We start from the raw sequence: 19,415 nt of genomic DNA, 5'->3' as shown, positions 1-19,415 counted from the left end.
ATTCAAGAAGGACACTGAAGCAGTTCAGAAGCGGGATGCTAGGTTTGTTGATGGTAGGTTCGAAATACATACAATTGTTGTGGAGATGCTTTGGGAACTCAAATGGGAATCCCTCGAGGGAAGGGAGAAAATTTAAAGGACCGGCATTTGAAGCTGACTGTAGAACGATTCTGTTCCCTCCAACTTACGTTGAGCGTAAGGGTGATGAAGGTAAGATACGAGAAATAAAGGTACATAATGAAGCATGTAAACAGTCGCTTTTTCCCTCGTTCTGTTAGCGAGTGGAACACGAAAGGAAATGAGTAGTGGTGGTACGGGGTACCCTCCGCCACGTGCCGTAAAGTAGACTTCGGAATACCGCTGTAGTTGTAGTTGTTCATACAGACATAACTGCCATAAATATCAGAAACTTCGTTCAGGCGCGTATCTCACATAAAGTGAAACAATTCCAAATCACACAGTAACTGAAGGCATTCCTACATACTGGCCGGCCCAAAACGGGCAACACGTAATAAATGGTCTTATGTAAAGTACACCAGTGGCAAAAAACAGTCAATACCGTCACTGCGCGATAGTGATGGAAATGTTACCGATGATGGTGCCACTAAATGGGAGTTACTAAATAAAGTTTTCCGTAATTCCGTCACGAAAGAAGACGAAATAAATATTCCAGAATTCAAAACCAGAACACCTGTTAGCATGAGTGACATAAATGTAGATATCTTAGGTGTTGCGGAACAACTCAAATCACTTAAGAAAGGCAAGGCTTCCAGTCCAGATGGTATACCAGTCAGGTTCCTTTCAGAGTATGCAGACACTATAGCGCCTTTCTTAGCAATCATATACAACCGCTCACTTTACGAAAGGTCTGTTCCTAAAGACTGGAAAGTAGCATAGGTCACACCAATATTCAAGAAAGGAAATAGGAGAAACCCATTGAATTTTCAATAGTATTTTGGAACATATACTGTACTCGAACATTATGAATCACCTTGAAAATGACTTATTGATACATAACCAACACGGATTCAGAAAATATCGTTCTCGTGCAACACAGCTAGCTCTTTATTCCCATGAAGTAATGAGTGCTGTCGACAAGGGATCTCAGATCGATTCCATATTCCTAGATTTCCAGAAGGCTTGTGATACCGTTCCTCACAAGCGACTATTAATCAAATTGCATGCATATGGAGTATCGTCTCAGTTGTACGACTGGCTTCGTGATTTCCTCTCAGAGAGGTCACAGTTCGTAGTGATCGTTCCGAAAGGTAGTGTCATAGGGCCCCTGCTGTTACTGATTTACATAAATGATCTAGGTGATAATCCGAACAGCCCCCTTAGATTGTTTGTAGATGGCGCCGTAATTTACCGTCCATTGAAATTATCAGACGATCAATTCCTATTACAAAATGATCTAGAGAGAATTTCTCTATGGTGCGAAAAGTGACAATTGGCACTAAACAAAGAAAAGTGCGAGGTCATCTACATGGGTACTGAAGGAAATCCGATACATTTTGGGTATACGATAAATCAGACCAATCTAAGGGCTGTCAATTAGACTAAATACCTATTCATTACAATTACGAGCAACTTAAATTGGAAAGACAACATAGATAATACTGTGGGGAAGCCGAAGAAAAGACTGCGCTTTGTTGGCAGAATACTTACAAGATGCGACAAACCCACTAAAGAGACAGCCTACATTACGCTTGTCCGTCCTCTGCTGGAATAATGCAGTGCGGTGCGGGATCCTTACCAGGTAGGATTGACAGAGGACATCGAAAAAGTGCAAAAAAGGGCAGCTCGTTTCGTGTTATCGCGCAATAGGGGTGAGAGTGTCACTGATATGATACGCGAGTTGGAGTGGCAGTCACTGAAACAAAGGCGGTTTTCTTTGCGGCGAGATCTATTTACGAAATTTCAATTACCAACTTTCTCTTCCGAATGCGAAAATATTTTGTTGACACCCACCTACGTAGGGTGAAATGATTATCATAATAAAATAAGAGAAATCAGAGTTCTAACGGATTGGAATGGTAGAGAAGTAGTATGCAAATGGTTCGATGAACCCTCTGCCAGGCACTTAAGTGTAAATTGCAGAGTAACCATGTAGATATAGATGTACATACACATTTAGCTACACTGAGATGACAAAAGTCTTGGAATACCTCCTGTTACCGTGTCAGACGTCTTTTTGCCAAGTGTAGTTCCCGAATGGACTCAAGAAGTCGTTGGAAGTCCCCTACAGACGGGCATAACTGCAAAGCGTTGTGGTGAAAAATTTTGTGCACGAAATGACCTCTCGACTATGTCCCATAAATGTTCGATAGGATTCATATCGAGCAATCTGAGTGGCCAAACCATTCGTTCGAATTGACTAGGATGTTTTTCATTCCAATCGCGAACATCTATGCACAGATGACATGGGGCATTGTCATCCACTATAATTCCATTATGGCTTGGAAGTGTGAAGCCAATGAATGGCTGCAAATGGTCTCCAAGTAGCCGAACATCCAGAGGATCCAGTCCATTCAACCTAAAAGTCTATTATGGAACCACCACCAGCTTGCACAGTGCTTTGTTAACAACTTGTGTCCATAGCTTCGTGGGGTCTACGCCACGCTAGAACACTTCCATCAGCTCTTATCAACTGAAATCGGGACTCGTCTGACCAGGCCACGGTTTTAAGTCGTCTAGGGTCCAGTGAACCCAGGAGAGGCACTGCAGGCGATGTCGTGCTTCTAGCCAAAGCACTCGCCTTGGTCGTCTGCTGCCGTAGACCATTAAAGCCAGATTTCGCTGCACTGTCCTGCGAGATTGTGCCGCATTGTCCTAAGAGATACGCTCGCCGCACGTCCCACATAGATTTCTGCTGTTGTTTCACACAGCGTTGCTTGTCTGTTAGCACTGAGACCTCTACGCAAACGCCGCCAATTTCGGTCGTTATGTGAAGGCTGCGTTCCGGAATGCATGAAATTTGCTATTCTCCGCACACTGTGAATCGCGGAATTTTGAATTCCGTAAAAATTTGCGAAACAGAACGATCCATCAGTCCGAAGTCTGTTAATTCCCGTTGTGCTGCCATAAACACGTCGGCAACCTTTTCCTATGAATCACATGAGTACAAATGACAGCTCCGCCAATTCACTGCCTTTTTGTACGTTGTGTACGTGATACTACCGCCATCTGTATGTGTGCATATCCCAAGACATTTTTAACCTCAGTGTAATCAAATAAAAACACTTTATCATACCTTTTTAAACTATGTATGTTATTTTCGTTGCTGTACAAGCAAAAATGAAACCTTGGTTGTTTATTAACCCCGCCATAGCCGGTCCCAGTCCCGGTTGAGAAAGGAGGAGGGGGAGGAGTAACACCTCGTTAAAATACCTTGGTTCACCTGGTCCGGGTGATAGTACCTCGTGAAGGCCCCTTGCCAGGGATACGGTGAAGACATCAAAGGCAGCGAAGGTAGAGAAGAAGATGGACTTCGGTACGGCAGAGCTGGCAGAAGAGGCACCTTTTCTCCTTGGGTACAAAAAGAGTGCAAGTAGCGACTGTACCCCAGAGGGGCGGCTACAGACAGCGTTTGACTCATAGTGAGCGGCTGCATTTAGGCTGGGCGTCCTATTGCCTTTGTGGAAAGTAACGGGAAACTACCACATTACATTCCCAAGCAGTATATGGCACGTCTCTAAACGTGAAAGATTCCGGAGTTACAATTTCCCCTCATTCGGATCTCTGGGAGTGGAACACATTAAGAGTAGACATATTTGAAAGTAAGAAAGGGACAGTGAAGGGAGGAAAGATAAGGATTGGAACGTGGAATGCGAGGACACTACTGCAAGCAGGAAGGCTAGAGAATGCAAAACAGGAGATGAAAATGTACAGATTAGACGCCCTCGGTTTGTGTGAAATGGGATGGGGAGAGAATGGGGAGATAGAAAGTGGAGGTTAGAAGCTCTTTTACCCAGGGGAAGTCAAGAGTGGTGAAAACGAAATAGGAATATTGATAGGGTAAAAGTTGAAAAATATTGAAAAATAAGGTAATGAAGGTACAATATATTGATGGAACACTGATGATGATAAGAATGACGGGTAGTTCAAAAGATATGGTGTTAATACAGGTATATATGCTAACCAGCCAGCATAGAGATGAGAAGTGCAGAATTTTATGAGAAAATACAAGAACTCATCGAGAAAGAAAACAGAAATGCCTACGTTATTATCATGGGGACTGGAATGCAGTAGTGGGTGAAGGAAGAGATGAAGGTGCAGTACGAAAATTTGGATTAGGAATAAGAAATGAGAGAGGTGAACGACTAATTACTTTCTGTAAATAAAATTCATTAGCAGTGGGTAACACATTATTTGAACACCACAAAAGGAGACGTTACGCATGTATATCATATTTGAGTAGGGAAAGATATCAGTTGGATTACATCCTGATACAAAAAAGGTTTAACAACTGTTTGAAGAATGCTAAAGCTTATCCAGGAGCGGATATAAATTTAGATCAAAACCTAGTAAGGGGAGAAATACAAGTGACATTGATAAAAGTCTGGAGCGGTAAAGCAAAGGTAAGACCAAACATAGAAAGACTCAAAGAGGTAGGAAAGCCATCAGATCTTGAGAACAGATTTATGGAAAAATGGTAAAGAGGTAGTGTTGATGAAAGTGTTAATGACAAATGGGAAAATTGAGGGAAGGACTCATGGACTCTGACAAAGAAGTACTAGGAATTAGAGTATCCCAAAGTACCAGGAAAGAACACATGTTGAAAAAGATGGAAGAGCGGAGAAAGAGGGAAAGTGAAGAAACTGAAGAAGGCAAAAAGAGGTACAGGAAACTGAATAAGGAATTAAGAATGGAAACTGAAGAAGCAAGGGAAAAATGGATGAGACAGAAATGTGAAGAAACAGAAAAAGTGGAGGAAGAGGGAAAGTATGAAATGAGGTATAGACTGTATAGTGAGATAGTTTTTGAACGTAAAAGTAAGAGGAATAAGGGAAAGTATGAAATGAGGTATAGACTGTATAGTGAGATAGTTTTTGAACGTAAAAGAAAGAGGAATAACATGGAAATAAAAATAGCGGATGGTACTCCGGCAGAAGAACCACAGGAGGGTTTGAGCAGATGGCAAGAATATATTGAATGTCTGTATAAAAGGGATGAAATGCAAAGCGAACGGTTCTAGGCGCGCAGTCCGGAACCGTGCGACTGCTGCGGTCGCAGGTTCGAATCCTGCCTCGGGCATGGATGTGTGTGATGTCCTTAGGTTAGTTAGGTTTAAGTAGTTCTAAGTTCTAGGGGACTGATGACCACAGCAGTTGAGTCCCATAGTGCTCAGAGCCATTTGAACCATTTTTGCAAAGCGAAATTAAGGTTGAAGAGGAGCAATATGTGCCGGAAGATGGAAAGGGATTCACCTTCTTGGAAGCAGAAGTATAAAAGGCGCTGAAGGAGATGAAGAATAGGAAGGCATGTGGAATTGATGATTTTCCAGCAGAATTGTTGAAGAGTCTGGGAAACCAGGCAAGAAAAGAAATAGTCTACCTCTGTAACGAGATATATGACAAAGGGAAATAGCCTGAGGACTTCCTTGCAACAGTTATGATACCAATAGAAAAAAGAGAAACACTAAAAACTGTGAAGAGCATCGGACCATCAGTCTAATATCTCATGTAGCTAAAGTCTTGCTGAGAGTGTTGAGTAGAAGGCTAAATGTCAAGCTGAAGAGAGGAATTGCAGAGAAGCGGTTCGGATTTAGAAGAGGAAAAGGAACAAGAGATGATATTGGCCTGTTGAGAACTATAGCGGAAAGATATATGGAAAAAGGTCGAGAAGTCTTTGCTGTTTTTATAGACTTAGAAAAGGCTTTTGACAGAGTTCAGTGGAACAAGGTGATGGGTATTCTGAAGAGGAAAGGTGTAGATAGGAAAGAGAGACGACTGATACAGATTCTACATTTACACCAGAAAGTAAGGATAAAGATTGGAAATGAAATGTCAGAAGGAAGCAGCATTAGACGAGGTGTTAGGCAAGGTTGTTGCCTTTCCCCACTGTTGTTTACGCATGCCTTGAAGAGATTATTGCTAAAGGCATAGATCGGAAAAGAAGAATATGTATTGGTGGAAAGAGATTAGAATGTATAAGATTTGCTGATGACATGGTATTTGTGGCAGAAAGTGAGTGGACAGTGAATAACATGCTGTAAGATCTGAATGAAGCTTTTGTGGAACATAGAATGCAAATAAACACAGCAAAAACAAAGAGTATGGTCATCAGTACAAGACGCAGACTGTCCAATATTAAAATAGGACAATCTACCATTAGCCAAGTAAGTGCATTGAAATATCTTGGAAGCACAATAACTGAAGACTTGAGATGTCACCAGGAGGTGAAAACTCGAATTGCCATTGCGAAGGAGCTATTCAAAAGAAAGAGGAGACTTTTATGTGACAAATTAGATAAAGGTCTAAGGAAAAGGCTTGGCAAATGCTTTATCTGGAGTGTGGCACTATATGGGGCAGAAACATGGACGCTGAGTGAGAGGATGAAAACAGGTTAGAAGCATTTGACATGTGGATGTGGAGGAGAATGGGGAGAATAAGCTGGATGGAAAGAGCGAGTAATGAAAGGGTATTGGAAATGGTTGGTGAGAGAAGATGTCTGCTGAAGGTTGCGAGAGAAAGGAAAAATAACTAGTTGGGACATTCATTGAGAAGGGAGTGCTTGCTAGCAGATGCTTTGACAGGATTAGTTTGTGGGAGAAGACTTGAGAGGAAGAAGGAGATACAAGATGATAGACGACACAAAGGGAAGAGGAAATTATGCAGACCTGAAGAAGATGGCAGAAGACCGGACAGCCTGGAGAACTACCATGTGAAAACCTGCCGCTTGGCAGAACACTGATGATGATAATGATGATGGTGGTTCTTTATTGCGAAAGTCTTAATTGTGTCTTCCACTCAACCTGAAAAACGCATCAAAATGGTTCAAATGGCTCTGAGCACTATGGGACTTAACTGCTGAGGTCATTAGTCCCCTAGAACTTAGAACTAGTTAAACCTAGCTAACCTAAGGACATCACACACATCCATGCCCGAGGCAGGATTCGAACCTGCGACCGTAGCGGTCTCGCGGTTCGAGACTGCAGCGCCAGAACCGCGCGGCCACTTCGGCCGGCGAAAAACGCATCACTCGAAGTGAAGCAATATTATTTCCCAGGTCTTGAAGCACTTAGTATTGTACCTTACATTTTATGTACTTCAGTGACACATCTTTATAGAATCTTTCTGTCACTATTGTAGAAAGGTATATACACAGGCTGAAATTTTCTGAGAAAATTTTATATTGAACCAGAGATGGTCAAATGTATTATCAATTGTGTAGTAGCGTCACTGCTCAACAGCGATCGCTGGTTCAGGGTGTTATGGGTAAAGTGTTAGGTTAAGGTTAGAGAGATGTATGGAAGACTCTCAAGAGTAAAGACCTGTGTTAGAGTAACTTTAGATAGAGAGATGTATGGAGGACACTCAAGTGTAAAGACGAGTTGCATCTGGTGCGTGCTGGATATACACTTCCTCCCTATGGGCGGTAATTTTTTTTTGTTTGTTTGCAATGTACCATACTGGAAATAATTAATATAAATAAAGTTGTTTTGTTACCAATGCAATACGCGTATTCGTAAGTGATGACTGAGACATGTAGAGTACTCTTATCCAAAGATTTTGTTAAGCTAATTATTAATGTATAATCAGTGTTAATTGTGGCCATTATTAATTTTCAAAGAGTCAAAAATACAAGCTTTAAGGTTAATGCCAGATTGTTACTTACGACAATTCAATACCAGTTCCCAGGTCCATGGCGTTTTTGATTAACTATTTTGATCAAGGAGTTGTTGTCTCAGTCATATTCGATTTAATTAAAATGCATGCTAAGCAACAGTCTTGCACGGTAGCTGTATGCTAACTATACACTTTAAAGTACTAACAAAGAGCAGTGTGAAGAGTGTTACCGTTGCGCAGATAAAGGTATGAAATTTGTTATTTCAGGGATGGCATTCATTAAGCAGACTGACCACTATTTTCAAATTGATCAGGTTTTGTTTTATGACCAGGGTGAATTTCAAAAGCTGTGCTGTAGGCTGCTGTCCGTTACGATATTTCAAACGTACATGCTTCATTGTAATCAGCTTTCTGGACTAAATATGCCGTTAAGTACCGAAAATGCAGCTAATCTTTTGCTTTGGTGAAAGACGGTTGCAACATGCGTTACAGTGCAGAAGCGTTGATAGCTACAGCCCCTTTGATTTCTAGAACTGTAAGAAGCTGCAGGGAAATTGGAGGCAATCCAAGGAAACAAGGATCAGGCCAAAGAAGAGGAGCATCAGCACTACTACCACTTCAAGTTCTCCTCAACCCTGACACCGTGGCTGTTGCTGAAGCACGAAACCGACACCACTAAATTCTAGGAGTCAATGTTAGTGAGAGAACAGTCCGAAGGAGACTTGGAGGGGCCTATTTTCAATCCTGAAGACCTGCGACAGGCCCAGATATCAGCAGAGAGAATTGCAGAGCCAGACTACGGTTTCAAAGGAACTATGGAGGCTGGAGAGCACAGAAATACGATGAAGTGTTGTCCATCAATGAGCCTCGATTTAGCCTGCGACTATCTAAAGGTAGAGAGAGGGTGTGTCGAAGACCTGAGGAAACGTTTTCCCCTTGCACTTTCTCATTTAGGACACATTTTGAGGGTACTGACAGTGTTGGCAGCAATCAGTAAGACTGCAAGGATGGTTTTGGTCTTAGGGAGCATGGGGGCCTTACAGCACATCAGCATATGGAGAAAACCCTTTTGGAGCTTGTTGTTCCTTTTGCTCCATTTAATGGTGATGATCTGCCACTAATGCATGACAATGTACTTCTTCATGTTGCGAGAACTGTTCATGAGTTCTTGGATGACGTGAAGATTCATTCTACGGCTTGGCTCATCGATGCTCTGTTTTGAATCTTACATAGCATACATGGAACCAACTAATGAGAAGGCTCATCAGGAAAGAACCTGCAAGACCTAGGGAGGCCCTCTTGAATCACTGGGAGAAATTCGACTGAAAAAATCTGGATGAACGTAAAAACAGCCCCTGGCCCATGGATTGCTGAAACCAGTCGGTTGTCCCACCACAAAATGTATCACCATGACCTAAAACTAACGAGGCACTTTCGTAGCTAGATCCTCCGCGAGAAGATTACAGACATATCCACTGACAGTGTGCTGAAACACTGGAACTTACTAATTAAATTCGCATCTCAGGTTAAATTCATCGTACTCATAGTTGCCTTTCAGACGGCAACGATTGTAAACAACAATTACGCTATCGATATCAAAGCTACTCTCACAAATAATGCGCACAGAGAGAAAATGCGTCTCTCATTTATCTATCACTTTTATTGGAGTAGCACAGATAGGGAATGCTCCAAATTCTGTAGCAATATATTTCACCCCTTCGTGCAACCATTTTACGGCCGCGTCAACACCATGTAAGTGGAAGTAAAGCGACTTTCATAGCGCGGAGAATGTAAACTGCTACGCTGCAGCGAAGGGGATGAATATTTACGCGAACTTTTTAGGTTGCTATGACATATCAGTGTAGTGAGTAATATGCTTTCCATACATGCAAATACTGAAAATTCTGTAAGTCTTTAAATGTTTTTGGAGTTACATAAAAATGAACTGCTTTTACCGTATGGCAAAGTATTGAATACTTGTGAAGCTGATTGTCATGGGAAGGACATTCCAGTAGCAGCTGAAAACTTCTGTCACATGTTGGTAAACAAACAGCAAGCCTGATAGCTATTTCGGTACGCTTTTTGGCTGCATGGTCTCTTGTGCCCTTTTCGAAATATGTGATGAAAGCCGTAATGGTCCAATGTTAACGTCTTGGTTTCTTTCTTCCTTTCCAGCTGTCTTCATGAAAGAAAACATTTACAAAGATGGACGGGTTTTGTAGTTAAATTTAGATACTGAAAGGTGCGTGTGTATAAACCTATAAGTAATTTTCTAGGTTTTGGAATCTTAGGACCCACATGTGACATTTGCATCGTTCAGCTATGCGTATTCAGGCTCGGCAGAGTTGCTGCCCTGCCCAGAGACTAGTTCGGACATCTTTCCTCTGCGGTGATGTACGGGTATCTGGCCACCCCTTAAACATTAACATGCTAAATCCGATTAACGATGGCTGACTCTGCGTAACTGCGGGACAAGGCTTAAGCGATAGTTACTATTTTGAGGAGAGTGAGATTTAAGGCAACGTACAAACATACAGGGTGTTTCAAATAGGACTTTACAACTTTGAAATTCGTATAAATTAATCTATAGCACCCTCAGAGGTTATTGTAGTGTCAGTTTGTATAGAAGTACATCCAAGTTTTGTCTCGCGTAGGTCACTAGTGCCAAATCGCACCGCAGGAGCGCTAGAGGCACGTGCGTTAAAGATGGCTGCCTTCACTGGACCCGAGCATGCTAACTGTGTGTTTTGGTTTGAAGAATCGAAGTCGGCTACAGCACTACAGCGTAATTTCCGTACTCTAAAAATCCTCGTATTAGGCCTGCAGTGTATGTGTGGTGTAAATGTTTTGTAGAAACAGGGTGCTCGGTAAGACATGGGAAGTCACCAGGTCGTCCAAGCACATCTGACGACGTCGTTGAGCGAGTGAGACAACGTTCTGTCAACAGCCCTACGAAATTGCATCTCGCGAACGGCAAATCCCGCATACGACTGTTTGGTGCATATTGAGAAACCGTTTGCATTTGAAACCGAAAAGATTGACGATCGTACAAGCAATAAAAGAAACTGATAAAATTGCTCACAAGAACTTCTGCGCGGATATGTTAAATCGATTACATTAGGATAAACATTTCTTGGACACAATCATCGTTTCCGACAAGTTGACTTTTCGTTTAAGTGCCAAGTTTAACACACATAACTGTAGGATTTGGGGCAGTGAAACTCCATGTCAAACAGTGCAGCATGTTCGTGATAACCCTAAACTGAAAGTGTCTTATGCACTGAGCAAAAACAAAGTTATGGCCCCTCCTTTTCCGTAAGAGAACCATCAAGGGGGTAATGTACTTGGATATGTTAAACCACAAATCGATGCGTACGATCAAGAATGAAATTTTTACTTCATGCAAGGTGGTGCACCACCTCACTACCTGGCTGACATCGGAATTTTCTCAGTGACCGCTTTCCAGATCAATGACTGGCCGTAATGCGCCAATTGTATGGGCCCCACGTTCCCCAGTCCTATTTCCGCTAGATTTTTCTTATGAGGATTAATCAAGGATATCGTGTTTGTATCTACTGTGTCCGCTTCTCTACCTGAACTTAGAACAAGAATTTATGACGCCACTGAGCAAGTTACACCTGCAATGCTACAGCGAGACTGGGAAGAATTGACTTCTGATGGGAAGTGTGCAGGATAAGCAACTGAAACCACATGCCGTATCTTTAGTTTAAGATAAAAACTTTACCTACAAAATAACACTAAACCCAGCTCTGTATCTTCTTTCAATGGATTTGTTCGAATTTTTAAACTTATGAAGTCCTTTCTGAAACACCCTGCACTTTATTTTATTGCAGCAGCATTTGATTAGGCATTCTTGGTTCAACACGAACATCCATTCAACACAAACATCCAAATCAGGAGTTTCTTGCTATTTTCATGAACGCTGTCACAGTCTTAATGGATTTGAAGAGACGAAAAGTATTTAACCATTACTTTGATGAGTTTTCTCTTAGAATAAATTTTCATGTTGAGTAACATTTCTGTGTTTCTCCAGTGTTGATCTTAAATAATTATAATTTGCAGTGAAATATTTTCTTATAGCTTTCTGTCAAATTTTGTAAACAGCATAGTATCCAGATATTTTTTGAGATGAATTTTAATACAGTTTCTTGACAACAGTTTTGGCATTATCCAACTCGCATTGCACTATTTCGATTGTCTAGCAGTTCATAAATTGAGACCTACCTTTTTTTTGTTTTTCTACGACAGCAGTTGCACGGTGTCCTCCATTGCGACATAGGTAGGACAGACATGAGTTTTCAGTTTCACAGGGTCAGTTAACAGTGTTGAATTCTATGATTTTCACTATAGTAGAGAGTAAGTGAAAACAGAAAAAAAACCTTGTTGTTTCAGACTGGGTATATTTCATTCACATTCTCCCAGTCACATTTGCTTCTTTTTCTCGCAGCCATATTTTGCTGAGCACGTATTTATTACGTATGAATGGAATTGGTTGGTACGTAACAGGTGACACATCTAAAGTCTGTCCGTTCAATACAGAAAGTGAGACTGCTTTGGAGGAAGATAGTAATTAAGATTAGCAGTTCACGCCCCGTCGTTAGCGAGTGCATTTACGACGAAGCACAATTTTGAGTTCGAGAAGGATGTGAAAGGAAATCGGCCGTGCCCTCCTCAAAGGAACCGCTCCGCCATTGTCTTCAGTGATTAAGGCAAATAAATCACAGAAAACATACACTGGGATGACTAGACAGAGATCTGAAGTACTGTTCTCCAAACAAATCCATACATTTTATAAAAATGAATGTGCACATATACCTGACTGTCAGGCAACAATCTCAGTGGGGGTAAGAACCATTTACCTTGCAAAAGGTAGATTTTATTCATCCAGTATTTGAGAATAAAAGCTGTTAGCGACCTGCAACAACCTTTACACATAATTTCGGACCTGTGAGAAGCCTTTTCTCGCTGACAGCCCCTACAAAATGATGAAAGAAAAAAAATATTGCTCACCTAGTACTTTTCAGCTGACACGAAGTAAATGTACCGCATGAGGCATAAGGTTAGTGTGGTGTCACCGCCAGACACCACACTTGCTAGGTGGTAGCCTTTAAATCGGCCGCGGTCCATTAGTATACGCCGGACCCGCGTGTCGCCACTGTCAGTGATAGCAGACCTAGCGCCACCACACGGCAGGTCGAGAGAGACGTACTAGCACTCGCCCCAGTTGTACAGCCGACTTTGCAAGGAACGGTTCACTGACAAATACGCTCTCATTTGCCGAGATCATAGTTAGCATAGCCTTCAGCTACAATTGCTACGACCTAGCAAGGCGCCATAATCCTTTGCTATATATATTGTGGTTATAGCATGTATCATCAAGAGCGATGTTCTACAAATGTGGATTAAAGTTAAGTATTCCAGAAGCTACGTACTTTTCTTTATAGCATTCATTACGTATCCTGTTTCAGACCTCACGCCAGCCTGCGTGAGTTTAAGCGCGTGCCTTTCGGCTTCCTCTCATTGTGTCTAGGCTGTCTTGTCTAGACACAACAGTTAGAATTAATTACTTCCTTACAAGTAACTGTATTCTAGACACATTTTTGTATCACTGTACGATACATATTGCAGGAGGTATGACGTCATAAACATTGAACGCGTGGACAGACACTGTGTGGTAGCCGCGCGGAATTAGTCGACCAATCTTGGGCGCTGCAGTCATGGACTGTGCGGATAATTTAGGTTAAGTAGTGTGTAAGCTTAGGGACTGACGACCTTAGCAGTTAAGTCCCATAAGATTTCACACACATTTGAGCATTTTTGAACTGCGTGGTAGGGGCGTGCACGCACAGCTATAAATAAATATCTGGATAACGCCAGGATTCTCCCCTAGTGGCTTATAAGCCACTCTTTTGATCGATTCGTCTGTTCGTCAGTGGTGGTCTCTTACGAAACCGAATTTTAGAAGAGATAGGAAGATTCAATGAAGACCGGTGCATCTCGTAACGGGATCACTTACTCGCCACGAAGGCTTGATGCAGATGATCAACAAACTCCAGTAGCAGACTCTACAAGAGAAGTGCTACGCATCACGGAGAAATTAACTGTTGAACTTTCGATCGTCGGGGAACATACTGCTTCCTCTCACATATTGTAAGTAGGTTGTTTAGGTTTTTATATTGGTAACGCCACGTAGCGCTCTGTATGAAAATTACTGACTGCTGTGTGCAGACTGTGGCTGGTTTTGCATTGTTCGAATTTGCTATTGTAGTGTTGGGCAGCTGGATGTTAGCAGCGCGTAGCGATGCGCAATTACAGGTGAGCCGCCAGCAGAAGCGGATGTAGGGAGTGAGATGGCGGAGTTTTGAGAGCGGATGATCTGTCCATCAGAGAGAGTAAATTTTTAAGACTGGATGTCATGAACTGATACATATATTATAACTTTTGAACGCTATTAAGGTAAATACATTGTTTGTTTTCTATCAAAATTTTTCTTTTGCTAAGTACGCCTATCAGTAGTTAGTGCCTTCAGTAGTTGGCTCGGCTCTGAGCACTACGGGACTTAACATCTATGGTCATCAGTCCCCTAGAACTTAGAACTACTTAAACCTAACTAACCTAAGGACAGCACACAACACCCAGCCATCACGAGGCAGAGAAAATCCCTGACCCCGCCGGGAATCGAACCCGGGAACCCGGGCGTGGGAAGCAAGAACGCTACCGCACGACCACGAGATGCGGGCCTTCAGTAGTTAGAATCTTTTATTTAGCTGGCAGTATTGGCGCTCGCTGTATTGCAGTAGTTCGAGTAACGAAGATTTTTGTGAGGTAAGTGATTCATGAAAGGTATAGGTTATTGTCAGTCAGGAACAGTCTTTTGTAGGGATTATTGAAAGTCAAATTGCGTTGCGCTAAAAATACTGTGTGTCAGTTTAGTGTTGATCAGAATAAGTAAACAGAGAAATGTCTGAGTACGTTCAGTTCTGCTCAGCTGTTTGAAAATCAAATAACGTAAGAGGTTTATCAGCATAGAAATTCATAAATTTTTCTAAGGGGACGTTTCAATATGTCTCGCAAAATGAAAACGAGAAAATCAGAGATATTACAAGCATATTGTCTACCGACAACCATTTTTCCTATGCGCTATTTGTGAATGGAACGGGAAGTGAGGGAAAAGACAGAGCTACCTGAATACCCTCCACCACGCCGTAAGGAGCACAAGTGCAGATTTGGATACTGAAGGTTAGTAAGAGATGGATATCTCGTGTGGCTTGGGCTTCCCAGCGGGTAGACCGGTCGGCTGGTGTGTAAGTCTTTTGAGTTGATGCCATTTCGGCGAATTGCACGTCGATGAGGATGAGATGATGGTGAAGACTACGCAACACACAGTCTCTGAGCGGATGAAACCTCCGACCAAGCCAGGAATCGAACCCGGGCTCCTTGGCATCATAGTCCGTCGCACTGACCACTCAGTTATCGGGGCGAACACTGAAGGTTAGTGACAGCAGATCACTCGCTACCTCCTACAAGAAAGGAGAATAAGCTGAGACTTCTAGCACGAAGTCGTAGCGATATATGTCAACATTTTACGCGGAAGCCTGGTCTAAAGGTTTCCTCTACCGTAATTCTAGGAACGCTTTCCTAATTTTCTGTAAGATATTGCTTTTAACCTTGTGACCTAAAACCATGCTGCACGTAATAAGCCCTTCCGCCAGCGCCTGTAAATGAATATTTACTGTTTTAATTTCATCCCCTTCCGTAACTGAATATAAACGAAGCAGCGCGGGATACTATACGGTAATGCTACAACTGCGATTAAAGACGATAACATTAATTTTGCCCGCCCTTGAAGGATAATGTGTTTCCAAAACCATTTGTGGCTTCTCAGAACTTGAATTTTTAATATTACTTTAAACCAATTTACTCATAGTGGCTCCCCGTTTGACTGTTAATTCTTCATGATGTATATCTTCTAAATCTGTAGAAGAGTGTCACTGGTAGTGGAGGAGGCTCTGAGCACTATGGGACTTAACATCTGAGGTCATCAGTCCCCTAGACTTAGAACTACTTAAATCTAACTAACCTAAGGACATCACACACATCCATGCCCGAGGCACGATTCGAACCTGCGACCGTAGCAGTCGCGCGGTTCTGGACTGAAGCGCCTAGAACCGCTCGGCCACCGCGGCGGGCAGTGTCACTGGTAGTGGTAGAGTTTTCCCACTGATGGTCGTGGTGACAGTGGTGGAGATTGGACCAAACTAGATTCCAACTCGAAACGTGGAACTGAGAGAACTACAAATGAGGCCACGTGTCAGAAAAGGTGCAGGAAGTAACATTAGTAAACATTATATACTAATCCAGAATGAAATTTTCACCCTGCAGCGGAGAAAATTTCATCCACAAGGCCATAGCAAAGCCATGTCTCCGCAATATCCTTTCTTTGAGAAGTGCTAGTCTTGTAAGTTTGGCGAAGAGCTTCTGTGAACCTTGGAAGGTAGGAGGAGGTACCTGACAGACGCAAAGCTGTGAGGACGGGTCGTGAATCGTGCTTGGTTAGTTCAGTCGGTAGAGCACTTTCCCGCGAAAGTTAAAGATCCTCGGCTCACGGTTTCAATGTGCCAGGAAGTTTCATTATATACTTGTATTCTCTGGCACTTCTCTGTTGGTATACAGCTCCCGTGGATATACTGTTGTTGGGTTACAGGTCCACAGCTTTACTTGTGGTCTGAAGTAACACCGAAGCTTTCTGTAACAATCAAATATGTAATGAAACCTTTATTTTTCAGCAACGTCCAACACGACGAAAATACATGTTTCAGGTGCTTTCCAGTTTGACGACCATCACTGTTTCCACCGTACCTTACTCAAAACAGAAGACACAGTGGTTCGAATCCTGCCTCGGGCATGGATGTGTGTGATGTCCTTAGGTTAGTTAGGTTTAAGAAATTCTAATTTCTAAGGGACTGACGATTTAAGAAGTTAAGTCCCATAGTGTTCAGAGCGATTTTAACCATTTGAACACAGTGGTACCACGTGAAGTGACGCTCAGCTGTTGCTGTCAAATCCACCACTACTTATGAGTCTCCACTCTCACCTTCCCATTTTCATTGCACTCTGTCGATCCCCGCCATCTTTTTCAGCTGAGGCAGATTAGTTTGTAATAGTGGCTTGTGACGTCATTGTTATGACATCATTCAACCTACATGTCACAATTACAAAATTTCTGTCAAGTCAATTCATCGTTTCTGTAATTTCAAGTTACGCTGATTGCAAATTTTATGAATGAGTCACTGCATCAAAATATAGCTAGAACCTCAGGGATTGACAGCCCTCTTCACTTTAAAATTACACTTGTAATATTTTGACGGAACAGGATGGTCATGGGAACAGAAGGGCTAAAAATTTTAAGCAGAAACGGCACTAGAAACATCTACACTAATCGTAAATTGGTAAAATGATCGTGCCTGTCTGTTTGTGTGTTTGAACACGTTAATCTCCAAACCGACTTGAGCGTAGCTTGGAGCAAATACACCACTTGTTTCACCAGAATCGCAACACGTGTAAAAATATATGGTAATTTAGAGTTTTATTTAAATTCGTCTGCTCTGCTTAGTAGTTCGGATGTTTAATTGTCGTGGCGCAACACTCCAGAGAACCAATAGATGGCGTTGTTCGTTTCGTGGGCGGCCGGCCGCGGTGGCCGGGCGGTTCTAGGCGGTTCAGCCCGGAAACGCGCGACTGCTACGGTCACAGGTTCGAAACCTGCCTCGGGCATGGATGTGTGTGATGTCCTTAGGTTAGTTAGGTTTAAGTAGTTCTAAGTTCTAGGGGACTGATGACCTAAGATGTTAAGTTCCATAGTGCTCAGAGCCATTTGAACCATTTGTTGCCGGCCGGTGTGGCCGTGCGGTTAAAGGCGCTTCAGTCTGGAACCGCGTGACCGCTACGGTCGCAGGTTCGAATCCTGCCTCGGGCATGGATGTGTGTGATGTCCTTAGGTTAGTTAGGTTTAATTAGTTCTAAGTTCTAGGCGACTGATGACCTCAGAAGTTGAGTCGCATAGTGCTCAGAGCTATTGGAACCATTTTTTGAACCATTTGTTAAGTCCCATAGTTCTCAGAGCCTCGTTTCGTGGTTCAACAAACAACCAATGGATGACGGTGTTAGTTTTTTTAACTGAGTGACAGATATGTTTTCGGAGCTTTACAGTGGTGACGAAGCGTCACAATTTTGTCTTTACGAATACGAATCTACAGTGAATTTACTTGACTATTGTGTACCGATATCCCGATTGAAATGGTCCCAATTAGCAAACGCATGGGCGTGGAAGTGGCAGGAGCTATTTAACCAAATAACAAATATTTTATGAAATTCTAACACGTTTATTTCACAGGATTGTCTTTTTTCTTCTTTCTTTTTTTTAAAAAAAATAAGGAAATTTGGTACAATAGTAACCTTTATAAGCAACGACGGGAGCAGTGGGGTGGACCTTGCGTAGTTACATAAAACATGTAAGATTGTGAAAAATTCATAAAAATGAGAATACTTAAACATCTGTTTGTGTGTGGTTTCTGCTGTCGCCTCGAATAACGTAATATTGGTATAACAAATAGAAAAAAGTGAGCTGACTTAACGTAATTTGTTATAAGCATTAGATACAGATCGATTCTGTTTCTATGCTGCCCAACTGCTGATTGATTCCATCCACTCAAGTGCATGAGGTAAAAAAGAAGGAAGTCTGGAGCCAGTTTTTGATTCTCATTGGTGCAGAGGGGTTAGGACGGGAGGGGGAGATGGAGTTTTCGCTATTTTTATGTCACACGACGGCTACACAGTTAGGTTATGGCCTTGATTATAAGTCGTACATTTGTCTGGGGGACCGTGATTAATTTCTGGTGGTTCCACGGGGGCGAGTGGAAGAGGGAGCCAAGGGGCCCAAGTCTGTAACCTGCCGCTGGATTTTTAATATGACACTGCATGTGATGATATCGTTATGGCAAGCGGACGTACTTTCTCGCTTCTCCGAAAATGGTGCAAGCCAAATAGATAATACAAAGAGAGGCTGCAGCGCATCATTCATCGCTCCCTGCATACTATAACCACTATATTTCGTATGGTCATTCCGAATTTGTTGCGATGCGAGAGAGTTGGGGATTGATTTTGTAAGCAATATAGTTGCTAAATATCTTTTTGGAATCTTTCCTGCCCTATGGCCAAGGAGTAAATGCATACACATATCCAGAAAAGAGGACTGAAGAATGGTGCACGCATGTTCTGTAACTGAGCTGTATTTTGTGTAGATTGATGTACAGGTTTACTTATGTATAAGGAGCAATCAAATGAAAACGGTACAGATGGAAAAAGTAAACCCTTTATTGGTTTCTTGAAATTACTGGAACCAGTCGCCTTTTGGTTTGTTCTTCAGGTTTTGCTATCCCGTTACCGGTATCGAACCGCCTAGCGATTCATCATTATAGGATACAAATTTGATGACTGTCTGCTGCAACATAGGAGTCGTGTAGCTGTGGAAAGATGTTCAAACGAAACATTTAAGCACTGAGTGTGAAGAGAATTTTTTGCACTCAACGCTTGCTTCTTTCGTTG

Source organism: Schistocerca americana, chromosome 6, assembly GCF_021461395.2.
Source record: "Schistocerca americana isolate TAMUIC-IGC-003095 chromosome 6, iqSchAmer2.1, whole genome shotgun sequence".
NCBI lineage: Eukaryota > Metazoa > Arthropoda > Insecta > Orthoptera > Acrididae > Schistocerca > Schistocerca americana.
This window is presented reverse-complemented; position numbering follows the sequence as displayed.